This window comes from Oryctolagus cuniculus, chromosome 2, assembly GCF_964237555.1.
Source record: "Oryctolagus cuniculus chromosome 2, mOryCun1.1, whole genome shotgun sequence".
NCBI lineage: Eukaryota > Metazoa > Chordata > Mammalia > Lagomorpha > Leporidae > Oryctolagus > Oryctolagus cuniculus.
Window position 1 is genome coordinate 91,767,649 of NC_091433.1, and position 15,512 is coordinate 91,783,160.

Below are 15,512 nucleotides of genomic sequence, written 5' to 3' on the forward strand. Positions count from 1 at the left end.
ACACGAAGGGCCGGCGCTGTGGCGCAGTGAGCTAAGCCTCCACCTGCGGTGTCGGCTTCCCATATGGGCGCTGCTTCGAGTCCCGGCTGCTCCACATCCAATCCAGCTCTCTGCTATGGCCTGGGAAAGCAGTAGAAGATGGCCCAAATCCTTGGGCCCCTGAACCTGAGTGGGAGACCCAGAAGAAGCTCCTGGCTCTTGGCTTCAGATAGGCACAGCGCCGGCCATTGTGGCCATCTGGGGAATGAACCAATGGATGGAAGACCTCTCTCTCTCTCTCTCTAACTCTGAATTTCAAATAAATAAAATAAATATTTTTAAAAAATCACTGGATCACACCTCTATCAGCACTTAACCATTTAGAGACTGTCATAGCAACTAGATTCCATTCACAACAGCAGTGCAAACTATAAAGAATCTGTACACAGATGTAAGAAAAATGTCTAAGACACATTTACTAGAGGAATTACAAAGCATTACACAGGAACACATACTAAGTTAATGGACAAAAAGACTCAATATTTATCAAAGATGCTAACTCTATCCAAACAAGTTCAATACAATTCCAATCAAAATCCGAACACATTTTTTTAAACTTCCATCTGTTCATTTATATGAAAGACAGGTACCTTCCACACACCAGTTCCCTCCCCCACGTACCCCCAACCTGCCAGCACTGGCCCAGACTGCGGCCAGGAAACAGGCGCTCTATCAGGGCTCCCACAGCGGTGGCAGGCATCCAAGCACTTGAGCCCTGAGCTGCCACCTCCCAGGGTGTGCATTAGGGAGAGGCTGGGATAAGAGAGAGAGACAGACGAACTCAGGCATGCTAGGCAGGGCCCAGCCCCTGCACTGAAAGCGCCCCCCCCCCCCCCCAAGCATGGTGTTTTTGGGAAATCGATAGAATTCATGTGGAGAACCAATGAGCACCATGAAGAAATATAAAGCTACAGGAATCAGAGTAATTTCGCCTTGGGGACTACAGGTGCACACGCGCACACAGACTCTGTTTAGTGAGTCCAGAACCAGATCAATACACATTATACATGAATGATGCAAACGTAACCATTTAGCAAAAGGTGATGTTCACTTGGGAAATCAAAACGTCTGGGGGCCTAAGCTGTGGCATAGCTGGTAAAGCCGGCACCTGCAGTGCCGGCATCCCATATGGGCACTGGTTCGAGACCTGGCTGTTCCACTTCCCATCCAGCTCTCTGCTATGGCCTGGGAAAGCAGTAGAAGATGGCCCAAGTCCTTGGGCCCCTGCACCCACATGGGAGACCCAGAAGAAGCTCCTGGCTCCTGGCTTCAGCTCAGCACAGCTCCAGCTGTTGCAGTCAACTGGGGAGTGAACCAGGAATGGAAGCCCTTTCTCTCTGTCTCTCCCTCTCTCTGTCTGTAACTCTGCCTCTCAAATAAATAAATAAAATTCTTAAAAAAAAAAAAAAGGATGGAAATTATAAACACAGTTTGGGACAGTTCCTCCAGAGAGGGAGAGAATAAAATCAGGGGCAGGTACTCTGGGGGCGTCAGCTTTCTTAGAAACATTTTCACGTGTTGGTTTCTTAAGTTTGGAATGAGTACAACACAAGGCTGGTATGTGGTGAGGCTGGGTGTCCACTGAGTGGGCATCTGCAGGGCGTCTCTGGGCTCGAGAAGGGCCTCCACCTCGGTGCCCGTGGAAAGCTGCCCAGGTGCGGTCAGGACATACATACAGAAGCATCCCAGCAGAATTCGGAGTGGAACTGGACGTACTGGGAAGCTGAGCAGCCGCAGGCGGCAGGCTTGCATCAGACCCTGAGGGAAGCCACGGTACGTTTTCAACTCAGAAAACATCAACCTCTCCCAAAGCAATACACTTGGGGTGCCCGTTCTCACCAACCACGAGAAGCCAATCAAGGAGTCTCCACCCGGGTCCTGGAAGCTCCGACTCCAGAGCTCTGTCTGGCCAGATACCCCCGGCCCGTCTGGGCTTGCATCTCCTGTGTGGTCTCCTCCAGCTGACAGCTATTGGCCTGGGGTGGTAGAAATGGCTTCTTCCCGGCTGTCTGCTACCCCTAGGAAGTGTTTGCATCCACTCTAGAGATGAGCAAACAAATCCAACTGCTGCATGAGTCCTTTGGCGCTGCAGCCAGGACCTGGTTTGAACGATCCATACGCCTTTGGGATTTAAAGTGCTCGTGATATGGGGCCCGGGAGGGGCAGGGACGTTAGGGGCCCATGAGCTGGAAGATGCAGCCCACCACTTTCTACCTCCAGCCCTGCACCTTAATGCCACCCCCTCCCGCGCCAGCCCAGTCCACGCACTTCCCCATGCTGCTGCAGAGTCTCCTCCCACACCAGGAGGGAGAAGGCACCACGGGGAGTGAGCACGTGTGTGAGCCGAGCGCCCTCGGAAGTGGCTGCAAAACTCCCAGGAGACCTCGCGCGCGCTAAACCCCGCCCAAACTGCACTTGCTTTGTACATGCAATTAGGGCACCACCTCCTGCCGCATAAAGGCGACCACTGGGCTCCTGCCGCGATCTCTCTTTGCGAGCAACCCTCTCTCTGGCCCTGTGGACGCACGCGTCTCTCCTCCTGGGGTTGCCCACACTCAGCCTGAATGTATACTCACTCTCACTTTGGGTAAATCCTGCTGTCACTACCGCACTTCACCCGAGCCTCTGCCTTGAATTATTACCCACACAAGGGCAAGAGTCTGGCGGAAAAACTGGGAAGCACTTTCCTACAATCGTAGGGTCTAAGAGTTTGGGGAATTATGAGCGAATCCAAAAGATGAGTGCTGTATTTGTATTTGCAAAGTGCAGTTGGAGAAGTTGATTTTGCAGCTATAAGTTGAAAGGAGTAAGAGAATTTAGCGGCATTATTAACAGCCCTGGGATTTTTTTTTTTTTTAGATTTGCCGTATTTGTCAGTTTGTTCGATCACACTTAATAGAGTTGTTCAAGTCCATGGACAGGCTGTGCTTGTTAGAGGCATTCAAAGGGTTGAAAAGAAAGTCAATTATGTTAAACTTATAAATACACTGCTAATGATCGAAGGAATTTAATTAACTTGATTGTAAATAGGATCATGGTTGAAGGGGATGTGTTTTATTCACCTTGCATTAATTAAACTTTATTCAAAGGAGAAACTTCTCTGCTTGCATTTTCCTAATTTTATGAATAGGTTTGTAACTTGAACTTAAAAGATTAAGGAATAATCTAATTTTTTTATTTATGATTTTAAGAAATCAAATACTAGTGCTAAAAAGTTACCCTCAGGATCACTGAAAAGCTCCACTAATATTCTGTAAATGTGCTCACGATGAAAGGAAAAAGCCTTTTCAGTTTTCTTTTTTTAAAATAAAAATCATGTATTCAGATTATCTGTAAGTAGAATTGAAAATTTCCTGGAATCTTTTCTAAATCCTGAATATCAAGACATATTTAAAATATGTTGGTTCTACTCAGCTTAATATAATATACTTTAATGAAGAGCCTAACATGATTTCTTTGATGAGCATAATTGTGCGAAGGTGTATGGCAAAGAATGAAGAACCAAGAAGGACTGAAAGGGCGAGTTTGTGGTTCAGCAGGGTAAGCAGCTGCCTGGGATTCCAACGCTCCATATCGGAGTGCTGGCTCACATCCCAGCTCTTCGCTACTGAACCAACTGTCCGCTAACACTTCTGGGAGGCAGTGGGTGACGGCACAAGTGCTGGGGTTCCTGCCACCATGTGGGAGACCCGGATGGAGTTCCTGGCTCCTGGCTACAGCCTGGTCTAACCCTGGCTTTTGTGGGCACTTGGGGAATGAGCCAGTGAATGCAAGATAGTCTCTCTCTCTCTCTCTCTCTCTCTCTCTCTCTCTCTCTCCTTTCTCCCTTTCAAATAAATAATTAAATCTTTTTCAAAAACAATTTCTGAAGTTGGAACAGCACTGTGATAGAGCAGTCAAATCACTGGGGTGCCTGCACCCCACTTATCAGTGCCTGGTTCGAATCCTGGCTCCTCTGCTTCTGTCCAGCGTCCTGCTAATGTACACTCCACTTGCGTCCCTGAAACTCACGGGGGAGACCTGAATTGACTTCCCTGCTCTCAGCCTCGTCCTGGCTGTTGGAGGGACTTGGCGAGAGAACCAGAGATGGGAGTTGGGCCTGTGTCTCTCTGCCTTTCAAATAAATGAAAATGAATCCATAACTTTTTTTAAAGAATTACTGAATATGTTAGAAAAAGCTAAGCAACAAGGAGTGAGTTGCTGCGTCAAATATTGATAAGCATCATAAAACTCCAATACTTTAAAAGAGTGCTTCGCAGCCAGCGCTGCGGCTCACTAGACTAATCCTCCGCCTTGCGGCGCCGGCACACCTGGTTCTAGTCCCGGTCGGGGCGCCGGATTCTGTCTTGGTTGCCCCTCTTCCAGGCCAGCTCTCTGCTGTGGCCAGGGAGTGCAGTGGAGGATGGCCCAAGTGCTTGGGCCCTGCACCCCATGGGAGACCAGGATAAGTACCTGACTCCTGCCATCAGATCAGCGCGGTGCGCCGGCCACAGTGCGCCGGCCGCGGCGGCCATTGGAGGGTGAACCAACGGCAAAAGGAAGCTTTCTCTCTGTCTCTCTCTCTCACTGTCCACTCTGCCTGTCAAAAAAAAAAAAAAAAAGTGCTTCGGACACAATAATAGACAAACAAACCAGCTGAACGTAAGAGATGGGTCAGAAATGAATCCGGGTGGATCTGTGCTGGAAAGTACCTCTATTCATAAACAGAGAATCCTCATAAGTATTTAAGACGCCAGCCGTTCCTTCCAGGGGGAGGAAGCACACTGCCGCAGCCTGTCCCACCTCTCTTCCTCCGTGCTCAGCCTCTCCTCGGGAGATTAGGTGACCACTATCTAGAAGTAGCTCTGGGCGGTACTGGATGTGCTCCTCTTCCCCTCAGGAGTAGGTTACTCACGGGAAGCAAGCTTTTCCCCTACCTCTAGTTTAAGGATCTCCTCAAAGGCTGGGAGGGCTGCCCTCATCTCCTGCTCCATTCACTGGCTGAAACCCCTGTCAGAGTCAAGTTCCATGAGCAGGTGCATCTGGCTCTCACAATAAATTGCATCCTCCTACTTACCCTTTAACAGTTAAAAAACTCGATTTCTTCAAAACCCAAGTGAAGAAGAGGAATGCCCTTCCGCAACATCCATGGTAGGTAGGTGGAACAGAAAACATTTATAAAAGAAAGTCAGTTCCCTGTAGACAAGCACACCAAGTACACTTTGATTGTTTTCCCCAAACTGGCTGAATAAGAAAGTCGTTCAGCCCCTCAGGAGAGGAGTGAGGAAATGGGCGGATAAAACCAGAAGTATCACTCAAATGGAGTTCCTCTTCATGGGCGGGGGGGGGGGGGGGATCATCTAGAATGCAGTGGAATAATATCTCTACCATGTTATATTTCATCTTAATGGGAAAAGAATGTATTCGTCAATAAAACAGTGCTGGCGAAATCCGTTAGCTACTCGATTTAGAAACAGCAAAGTTCAAGTCCTACCTCACACCATACATTCAAGTAGATTATTCATGACAGCTTCTACTGCTTTCCCCAGGCCATTAGCAGGGGCCTGAATTGGAAGTGGAGCAGCCTGGACTCGAACCAGCACCCATATGGGATGCCAGCACTGCAGGCAGTGGCTTTACCCTCTACACCACAGCACTGGACCCAGCCAAGAATTTGTGTAGTTTATAAATGTCTCAAACCACCCAACTGGGAGACCCAGAGGAGTCCCCTGGCTCCTGGCTTCAGTCTGCCATTGCAGCCACTTGGGGAATCAGTGGATGAAAGACCTCTCTCTGTCTCTCCCTCTCTCTGTAAATCTGACCTTCTTTTGTTTTTAAGATTTTATTTACTTATTTGAGAGGTAGAGTTACAGACAGTGAGAGGGAGAGACAGAGAGAAAGGGCTTCCTTCCGGTGGTTCACCCCCAAAATTTCTCCCCTCTCTGGAGCTGCACCAATCCGAAGCCAGAAGCCAGGAGCTTCTTCCAGGTCTCCCATGCAGCTGCAGGACCCCAAGCACTTGGGCCATCTTCTACTGCTTTCCCAGGCCATAGCAGAGAGCTGGATCGGAAGAGGAGCGGCTGAGACTAGAACTGGTGCCCAAATGGGATGCTGGCGCTGCAGACGAAGGATTAACCTACTGCACCACAGCACCAACCCCAAATTTGGCTTTCAAATAAATAACAGAAATTGACACTGGATCTGGCAGACCAAAGTTTCAAATCAATGTCTTAAATATTTTTAAATGTTAAAGAAAAATAAACATAAATAAAGGAAGATATGGCCTTTTTATTTATTTATCCCCCCCCAAAGAAGCCTTTTATTTATGGAATATAGCCTTCATGCATTTCACAAGTATAACTTTAGGAATATAGTGATTCTTCTCACCATACCCACCCTCCCACCCACTCTTCCAACGCTCCTCCTCCTCCCTCTCCTATTCCCAGTCAAATGCAATACCAATCAAAATACCAAGGACATTCTTCTCAGATATAGAAAAAAATGATGTTGAAATTCATATGGAAACACAGGAGACCCTGAATAGCTAAAGCAATCTTATACAACAAAAACAAACTCGGAGGCATCACAATACCAGATTTCAAGACATAGTATAGGGCAGTTATAATCAAAACAGCCTGGTACTGGTACAAAAACAGATGGATAGGCTGGCACCTCAGCTCACTTGGCTAGTCCTCTGTCTGCGGCACCAGCACCCCAGGTTCTAGTCCCAATTGGGGCGCCAGATTCTGTCCCGGTTGCTCCTCTTCCAGTCCAGCTCTCTGCTGTGGCCCGGGAAGGCAGTGGAGGATGGCTCAAGTGCTTGGGCCCTGCACCCGCATGGGAGACCAGGAGGAGGCACCTGGATCCTGGCTTCAGATCGGCGTGGCACACCGGCCATAGCGCACCAGCGGTAGCGCACCAGCCATGGCAGCCATTTGGGGGGTGACCAATGGAAAGAAGACCTTTTATCTCTGTCTCTCTCTCTCTCTCACTAACTCTGCCTGTCAAATAAATAAATAAATAAATAAAAGCAGATGGATAGACCAATGGAACAGAATAGAAATGCCAGAAATCGGGGTCAGCGCTGTGGTGTAGTAGGTAAGGCTGCCGCCTGCACTGCTGGCATCCCATATAGGCACCGGTTTGAGTGCCGGCTGCTTCACTTCTGATCCAGCTCTCTGCTGGATAGTCCAGATAGTCTATGGCCGAATACCATCAAATTATTAGAGAACATTGGGGAAACCCTGCAAGACATTGGCATAGCCAAAGGCTTCTTGGAAAAGACCCCAGAGGCACAAACAATTAAAGTCAAAAATTCACAAATGGGAAGATATGGTCTTAAAAGACTCAGCAGAATCTCAATAGAAAAATAGAAACTACTAGAAATTCTAAAGCTGAAAAGTACAATAACTGAAGTGAAAATTTTAGTAGAATAGTTTAGTGGTAGAATGAAGGCTGAAGAAAAATCAGTAAGCTTGCAAATAAATCAATAGGAATTACCCTTTCTAAATAATAGAGATATAAAAATTGAAAACGAAAACCTTAGAGTTACATGTAAAAATATCAAACTGTTCAACATATGTAACTAGAATCTAAGAAGAGCATACAAATAGTTGAAAAAAATAGTGCTAAAGTTTACAAATTGGAAGGAAAACATTAATAAAGTTCACAGAAATGGAACTAAAGGATAACTTGAAACAGTTCACCGTGAGAATTTCAGAAAAGAGAAATAGATAGAGAAGCAGTGTATTTCTTAGCAGGGCGGAGGTGTTGTAGGAATGTGAGTGAGATAAAAAATCAAAGCAGGGACATAAGCAAAGTGCAAAGAATGGGAACAGGATTCATTCGAAGTAGGACAGTGAGCATACATTCAGATGTGAGCGTGGGCCATCCTACGAGGAAAGATGCTCCCCCTAAGAGGGCCAGAAAGGAGAGAGCCCCCTACTTAGGAGTTCCCTTCGCTGGGTAGAAAGTGGTGCCCTAATTGAATACACAAACAGAGTAGAGTTTGGTGGAGCTCAATGCAGGAAAGTTTTTATGGCATCTCCACTTGGAGCTCAGTGTACATGCGCTCATGGTATCTTCAAGTGCATTGTGGGAAAGCGGGCATGCTGGATTGGCATGAAGAGGGTGGAGTTCAGATGCAGGGCTGCAGAGACTGCGGAAGATCTTCCAGCCATTTTTCTTTTTTTTTTTCTTCTTTAACACTTCTATTAATTAATTAATTTATTTATTTGACAGGCAGAGTGGACAGTGAGAGAGAGAGAAAGGTCTTCCTTCGCTGTTGGTTCACCCTCCAATGGCCGCTGCAGCTGGCGCACCGCGCTGATCCGATGGCAGGAGCCAGGTGCTTCTCCTGGTCTCCCATGGGGTGCAGGGCCCAAGCACTTGGGCCATCCTCCACTGCACTCCCTGGCCACAGCAGAGAGCTGGCCTGGAAGAGGGGCAACCGGGACAGAATCCGGCGCCCCGACCGGGACTAGAACCCGGTGTGCCGGCGCCGCAAGGCGGAAGATTAGCCTAGTGAGCCGAGGCACTGGCCCGCCATTTTTTCTCATCTGTCTCCCTGCCTATTCTGGTCTGTTAACAAAGGAAGGGATGGTTATAGGTGGTATTTCCTTTGAAAAATAAGCTAACTCATCCCTCCATTTCCGGGAGCACCAAAGACCATGAGGTGTCGGCCCGAGAGCAAGGAGGTTTTCAAAATAGTATCTACCCTCACTTCATTCAATAAATCAGAAGTTTGCTCTCTGAAGAAGGCCCACATTGGGCAAGGTAATACCCAAATGATGAGGGATGACACAAGATCTGGAGACAGAGCAGTCAATCAAAATCCAAATGCTGACATCCAACTTACAGGGGTCTGCCTCCACTGATCTAGGCATACACACCCAGACAAGAGAGAGGAGGAATTTTGTTTTTATAACAAGGTCCCAGGTGATGGACACGCTGATGGTCCCTAAGTCACTCTTTGAGTGTCAGGGTTCCCTTATCCGCCAGCTGCAGGACACCAACTAAACTCATTTGCATGACTTTTCTCTGTTTTGACATGAGTCCCTTCCCCTGACATTTTCAAACTCACTTCCCAATACCAACTCCCCACACCCCCAGCCCTACTCCACTGTAGTAAATGCCACTCCTCTACCCCGAAAGGTGTCCTCTCTTCCCAGACCAGGACACTCTCTCCTCCTCCAAGAATCAGTCCAAGGGATGGTGGTTAAGATGGCACTTAGGATGCTCACAATGGAAAACCCAGGTTCAAGTCCTACCTCTGCTTCCAATCCAACTTCCTGCTAACATATACCCTGGAAGGCGCAGGTGATGGCTCAAGTTCCTGCCATGCACACAGGAGATCTGGAGTGAGCTCCCTACTCCTGGTATTGGCCTGGCTGTTGTGAGCATTTGGGGAGTGAGCCAGCAAAGGGAGTTGCCTCTCTGTGTGTCTATCTCTATTTTTATCTCACTTGCTCTCTGTCTTTCGGGTTCTCAAATTTAAAAAATAATAATCAGCATTAAAGAAAAGAGTCAACTCACGCTTCTGTCAACTTCTCTCTGAAGTTGCTCCTGACTCCCTTGGGCAGACTTAATTCTGCTGTTTCCATGTTTCATATACCTAAGCTTACCACCATCACTAGCCTGCATCTGACTATCACATACATACATTGCATATGCATATTTATGTGTGTACATACTCTCACATACACACATATTTATCTATAAAGACACAGACAGTTAAAGGTAACACAAATCAAAGGAATCTGGAGACGCTATATCCATTTTAGACAAAGCAGACTTTGAAGCAAGAAGATTATCAGGCATAAATAGCAGCATTGCATACTGATAAAGTCATCGATTCCCCAGGAAGATACACAATGAATAATTCTTGATGTGTATGCACTTAATAACAGAGCATCAAAATACATGAGCCAAAAACTGGTAGAAAGGCAAGAACAAACAAATCTACAAACAAACAAATCATAGGTGGAGATTTAAATTTTACTCTTTGTTAAGATTTGCTTACTTATTTGAAAGGCACAGAGATGCTGGTGTTGTGGCACAGCGGGTAAAGCCATCGCCTGATGCCAGCATCCCATATGGGTGCCAGTTCATTCCTGGGTGCTCCACTCCCAATCCAGCTCCCTGCTAATGGCCTGAGAAAGGCAGTGGAAAATGGCCCAAGTGTTTGCACCCACATGGGAGACCTGAAGGAAGCCCCTGCTCCTGACTCAGCCCTAGATGGTGCGGCCACCTGGGGAATAAACCAGTGTATCTGATTCTCTCTCTCTCTCTCTCTCTCTCTCTCTCCCTCTCTCTCTATCCCCCTTTCTGTAGCTCTTTAAATAAATAAATTTTTAAAAAATAAAAAGATAGGCAGAAAGAGACAGGAAAGGGAGAGACAAACAGAGACAGAGCTCTTCCATCTACTGGTTTACTCCCAAAATGCCCACAACATCCAGGGCTAGGCCGGGCTAAAACAAGAGCCAGGAAGTCCATCTGGGTCTCCCCTGTGGCCGGCAGCACCCGAGTGCTCGGACTAACATCTGAAGCCTCCTAGTGCGTTAGTAGGAAGTTGAGTCAGAAAAAGTGGAGGAGCCATGACACAACCTGGCACTCGGGTATGGGTGCAGGTGTCCAAACTCATTCACCACAATGCCCTCCTTCAGTGAATGACCCAGCAAAAAAGGAAAGAAATCAGTGAGCATATAGCTAACCCGAGCAGTGCTATCCATCAATTTAACCTAATTGACGTTTATAGAAGGTTTCACTCAGCAACAGCTGAACATGCATTCCTTTCAAGCTCACGTGTAACCACTGCCAAGATAAACCTCATTCCGGGTCACAAAATGCACCTTAACAAACCTAAGAGAATGTAAATAATTCACCGTATGTGTTAAACCACAAGGGAATTAAACTAGAACCAATATGTGAAAGATAGCTGGGAAATCCCAAAATTTTGGAAATTAAGCAATGCACTGCTTGGTCACAGATTCAGTGTCATTCTGATCAAAACTCCAGGCAGATATTTTGTAGATATTGATGAACATGCTAAAATTTGTTCTGAAAGCTAAATGACCCAGAATAGACAACACAATATTAAAGTAAAAGAATTAGCACTATGCAATTTCAAGACCAACTGACAAGTGAGCAGTATATAGATAGTGTGGTATTGTTGAACGAGCAGATATGAATGAACAAAACAGAACAGATGGACAGAACTAGACCTACACACGTGCAGGTATAGTCAATCAGTCTCCAACAAAGAATCAAAGGCCATGCTGAGGACCAAGGACAGTCTTTCCAACAAATCGTGCCTGAATGACTGGGCGTCCCCAGGTAAAAACTGAGTACACACACAGACCTCATACCTTTCACAAAAACTAACGCAAGATGGACCACAGAATTAAAGCGCAAAACTGCAAAACTTCTCAATGAAAATCCAGGTGACCTGTGGGCTTGGTGGTAGATTTTTAGATACACCATCAAAAGCATGATCCAAGAAAGAAAAAAAAATAAGTTGGACTCTACTAAAATTAAAGACATTTACCCCGTGAAAGATACTGGTAAGGGGATGACCAAGAAAACCCATAGATTAGAAGAGATATTTGCAAAACGTATACCTGATGAAAGACTTGGATCCAAAGTATATAAAGAACTCTTAAATTCAATGATTATAAACAATCCAAGTAAAGAAGGACTAAAAGATCAGAATAGAAACTCAGTGAAGACAGGAACAGGCAAAGACACTCGACATCATTCGTCATTAGAAAAGGGGAATTAAAACAACTATGAGACATCACCACACATGTGGACACATGGATGGCTAAAATCCAAACACTGACCATCTCAAATACCAGTAGGGAGACAGAGCAACAGGCGTTCTCATTACTGCTGCTGGGGACGCCACCCGGCCCAGCCACTCTGAAAGACATTCTGGCAATTTCTTACAAAGATAAGCATCGTCTCAGCGTACAATCCAGCAGTCACACTCCTAGGTATTCACCCAACTGATCTGAAAACTGCTGTCCACACAGATGGACACACGAATGCTTCAGCATTGCTGTTCATAACTGCTCACAACGGGAAGCAGTCAAGGTGTCCTTTCATAAGTGATAAACTCTGAGGAATCAATTCATATAATGCAATTGTCTGGTGATTTTAAAAATTCAGCCATCAGGGCCGGCATTGTGGTGCAGTGGGTTAAGCCATCGCCTATGATGCCAGCATCCCTTATGAGGGCTCTTTCCAGTCCCGGCTGCTCCACTTCCTACCCAACCCCTTGCTAACGCGCCTGGGAAAGCCACAGAAGATGGTCCATGTACTTGGGCTCCTGCCACCCACATCAGAGACCCAGATGGAGTTCCTGGCCCCCGGCTTTGGCCTGGACTAGCTCTGGCTAATGTGGGCATTTAGGGAATGAACCAGCAATGGATGATCTCTCTCTCTCTCTCTCTCTCTCTCTCTCTCTTTCCTAGAATTCTGCCTTTCAAATAAGTAAATAAATCTTTGGAAAAAATTGAACTATCAAGTAAACATAAAGACGAGGATGAAAGATACATTTTACTAACTAAAGGGTGCTGAAAAGGTTACACAGTATATAATTTAACTGATCTTCTGTGAAACGCAGCACTGTGGAGACAATTAGAAGCCAAGTATCCACCAGAGAGTCAGAGAAATGGCGGTGACTTGAAAGGTGAAACCTCAGGGACTTTTAGGGCAGCAGCGAGACTCTCCTGTAAGAGCCTGCAGTGGTTGATGGATCGTATGGTGCATTTGTCAAAACCCCCAGAACCTGCAGCGAGAGTGAATCTTCATATACGCAATTGAAAGAAGACAGGAGCTGAGGAGATTCCAGGAAGGAATGCAGACTATGACAAGAGACGCTGCCTCTGCTCTCAGCGTGAGAGAATCTCGCTGAAGGAGTAGTGAGAAATGCCGCTGACCCAACTGACTTTGGAAGGGAGTGGAATCTGTCCGTCTGCAGGCCAGTGGACTTGCTCGCACACACGGTTGTCCCGTTGACACAGCCTTGTTCCACAGTAGCACACGTTACCGATTCTGATACTGTTATACGCATATACTGGAGCACAGCGGTTAGGTGTGTGTATGGTGACAGAGACAGCCATCTGTGTAAAGATTTATTTATTTATTTGAAAGGCGAAGTTACAGAGAGAGAGGGAAAGACAGAAAGAGAATCTTCATCCTCTGGTTCCTTCCCAAAATGGCCCACAATAGCTGGGACAGGTTCAGGAATTCCCTCCAGGTCTCCCATGTGAGTTCAGGGACCCCAGCACAGGGCCCATCTTCTGCTGCTTTTCCCAAGCACATTAGCAGGGAAGTGGATTGGAAGTGGAGCAGCTGGGACTCGAACCAGCACTCATGCAAGTGTTACAGGTAGCAGCTTAGCACTCTGTGCCTCAACACTGGCCCCACAGCCATGTTTCTCACTGTTGAATAGGAATCTACAGCTAAGTATGCTAGAATGTTGTGATAACTGATCAGAGCTGGACACATCCATAGGAACTCGCGTCATAGATCCTACGATTGCACTTAGAAAGATTTACATACCTGTACATATGAACGGGTTACTATACACACATATGTGCTCTTGCTCTGTCAGCCATTAGCTTCTACCAGCAACAATATCACAGTAACAATGAATCCACCCAGCTCAGAGATCTTGGCTTCTAGTGACATTATGCAATCGAAGGAAACAGGACTGAATTTGGGGTTGGGGCAGGAAACAATCAGGAAGAGCCTGGGGTATCTTTTTCTTTTTTAAGATTTATTTATTTATTTATTTGAGAGGCAGAGTTACAGAGAGGCAGAGAGAGAGAGAGAGAGAGAGAGAGAGAGAGAGAGAGAGAGAGAGATCTTCCAACTGTTGTTTCACTCCCCAGTAGCCTCAACAGCCAGAGCTGCACCTATCCGAAGCCAGGAGCCAGGAGCCTCTTCCTGGTCTCCCACGAGGATGCAGGGGCCCAAGGACTTGGGGCATCTTCCACTGCTATCCCAGGCCACAGCAGAGAGCTGGATCAGAAGCAGAGCAACTGGGACTGGACCCAGCACTGCAGGCAGCGGCTTTACCTGACATGCCACAGCGCCAACCCACTGGAGCACTTTTAGTGCTGGCCTGCAAAGAAGCGCTCAGAAAACAGACACACACAGAGAGACGGGAGTGTAGCACAGGAATGCAGACGCCATTTGCAAGCGTTCTCGATGGCTGAAGCCAAAAACTAGCTGCAAAGTAGAATACAGAAAGTGGCACCGGATTAAACTCTGAGTACAAAGTAAACATGCAGGAGCGCCTCGTGACATTAACAAATGGAGGAGTAAGCAAATGGATGAGATGCGCTAAGTCTCCCAAACACAAAAGCCACAAATGATCATTGTAAATCATCCGCTCCCAAGGAGAGGGAGTAAAAACCCCACCCCTTAGGCAAGAGCTGCTTATAGTGACTTCTTCCAAAGGGCACAGAACAGAAAGAGAGGAAGGGGTGAACCTGATGGCAGGAGATCCAACAAACGCCACTTCACGCAGGGTGATCCACATCGGCATTCGTGGCAGCCAACCCTTTTCCTGGGATGGGTCCTCGCTCGGATGATGGAGAAGGACACCTTGCTTCTGCGACCTCCCTCCCCAAACCATCACCCCGGGAAACATCACACCCATCTGCACTTCAGGGGGACTGTCTGTACTACCTTTGCAATTTTTCTCAACTCAAAAGCTCTCCTAAAAGTCCATTTGAAAGTCACATCCACAAAGTGCCTTCAGAAAGTCTGCGGAGAAATGGAACAAAGCGATAAATGCAGGGATGAGCAGTTGAGCGCTAAGACACCCCTTGGGCTGCCTCTACCCCACAGTGTAATGTCTGTCTCAAGTTCCAGTTCCACTCCCAAGTCCAGCTTCCTGCTCATGCACCCTAGGAGGCAGCAGGTGGTGGCTCAAGTAATTGTGTCCCTGCCACTCAGATCGGAGACCTGGGGCGAATTCCCACCTCCTAGCTCTGGCTCTGCCCAGGTGTTGCAAGCATTTGGGGAGTGAACTAGTGGGTGAGATATCTCTCTCTCTCTCTCCTTCAAATAAATGAATAATACGAATACTATAATGAATAAATAATATAAATGAATGAATTAATTTTTAAAACATAGGTTTATTTGAGGACAAAATCATTTTGAAATCCATGCGTTGTTTTTTCGTAGTATGCATTTTCCATAAACCTTCTGAAAACTCTTCATGTGCATGCATTTCAGAACTTTTTTTGCCCCAAAATAAACATATATAATTCCATCTTATCACTGACTCTTGAAGCCTTCCCATGTACTCTGTCCTTAACTCTACCATCTATAACTCAAACAAAGCTGTGTGGTCAGCGCCAGTGTGAAACTCTACAGGAAACAGAACTCAGCTCAGCTAAGTCCACATGGTACCAAGACCCCACATTCATTCAAATATACAATGTCAGAGCCCTTTTGCACCAAAATAAACCTGGCTT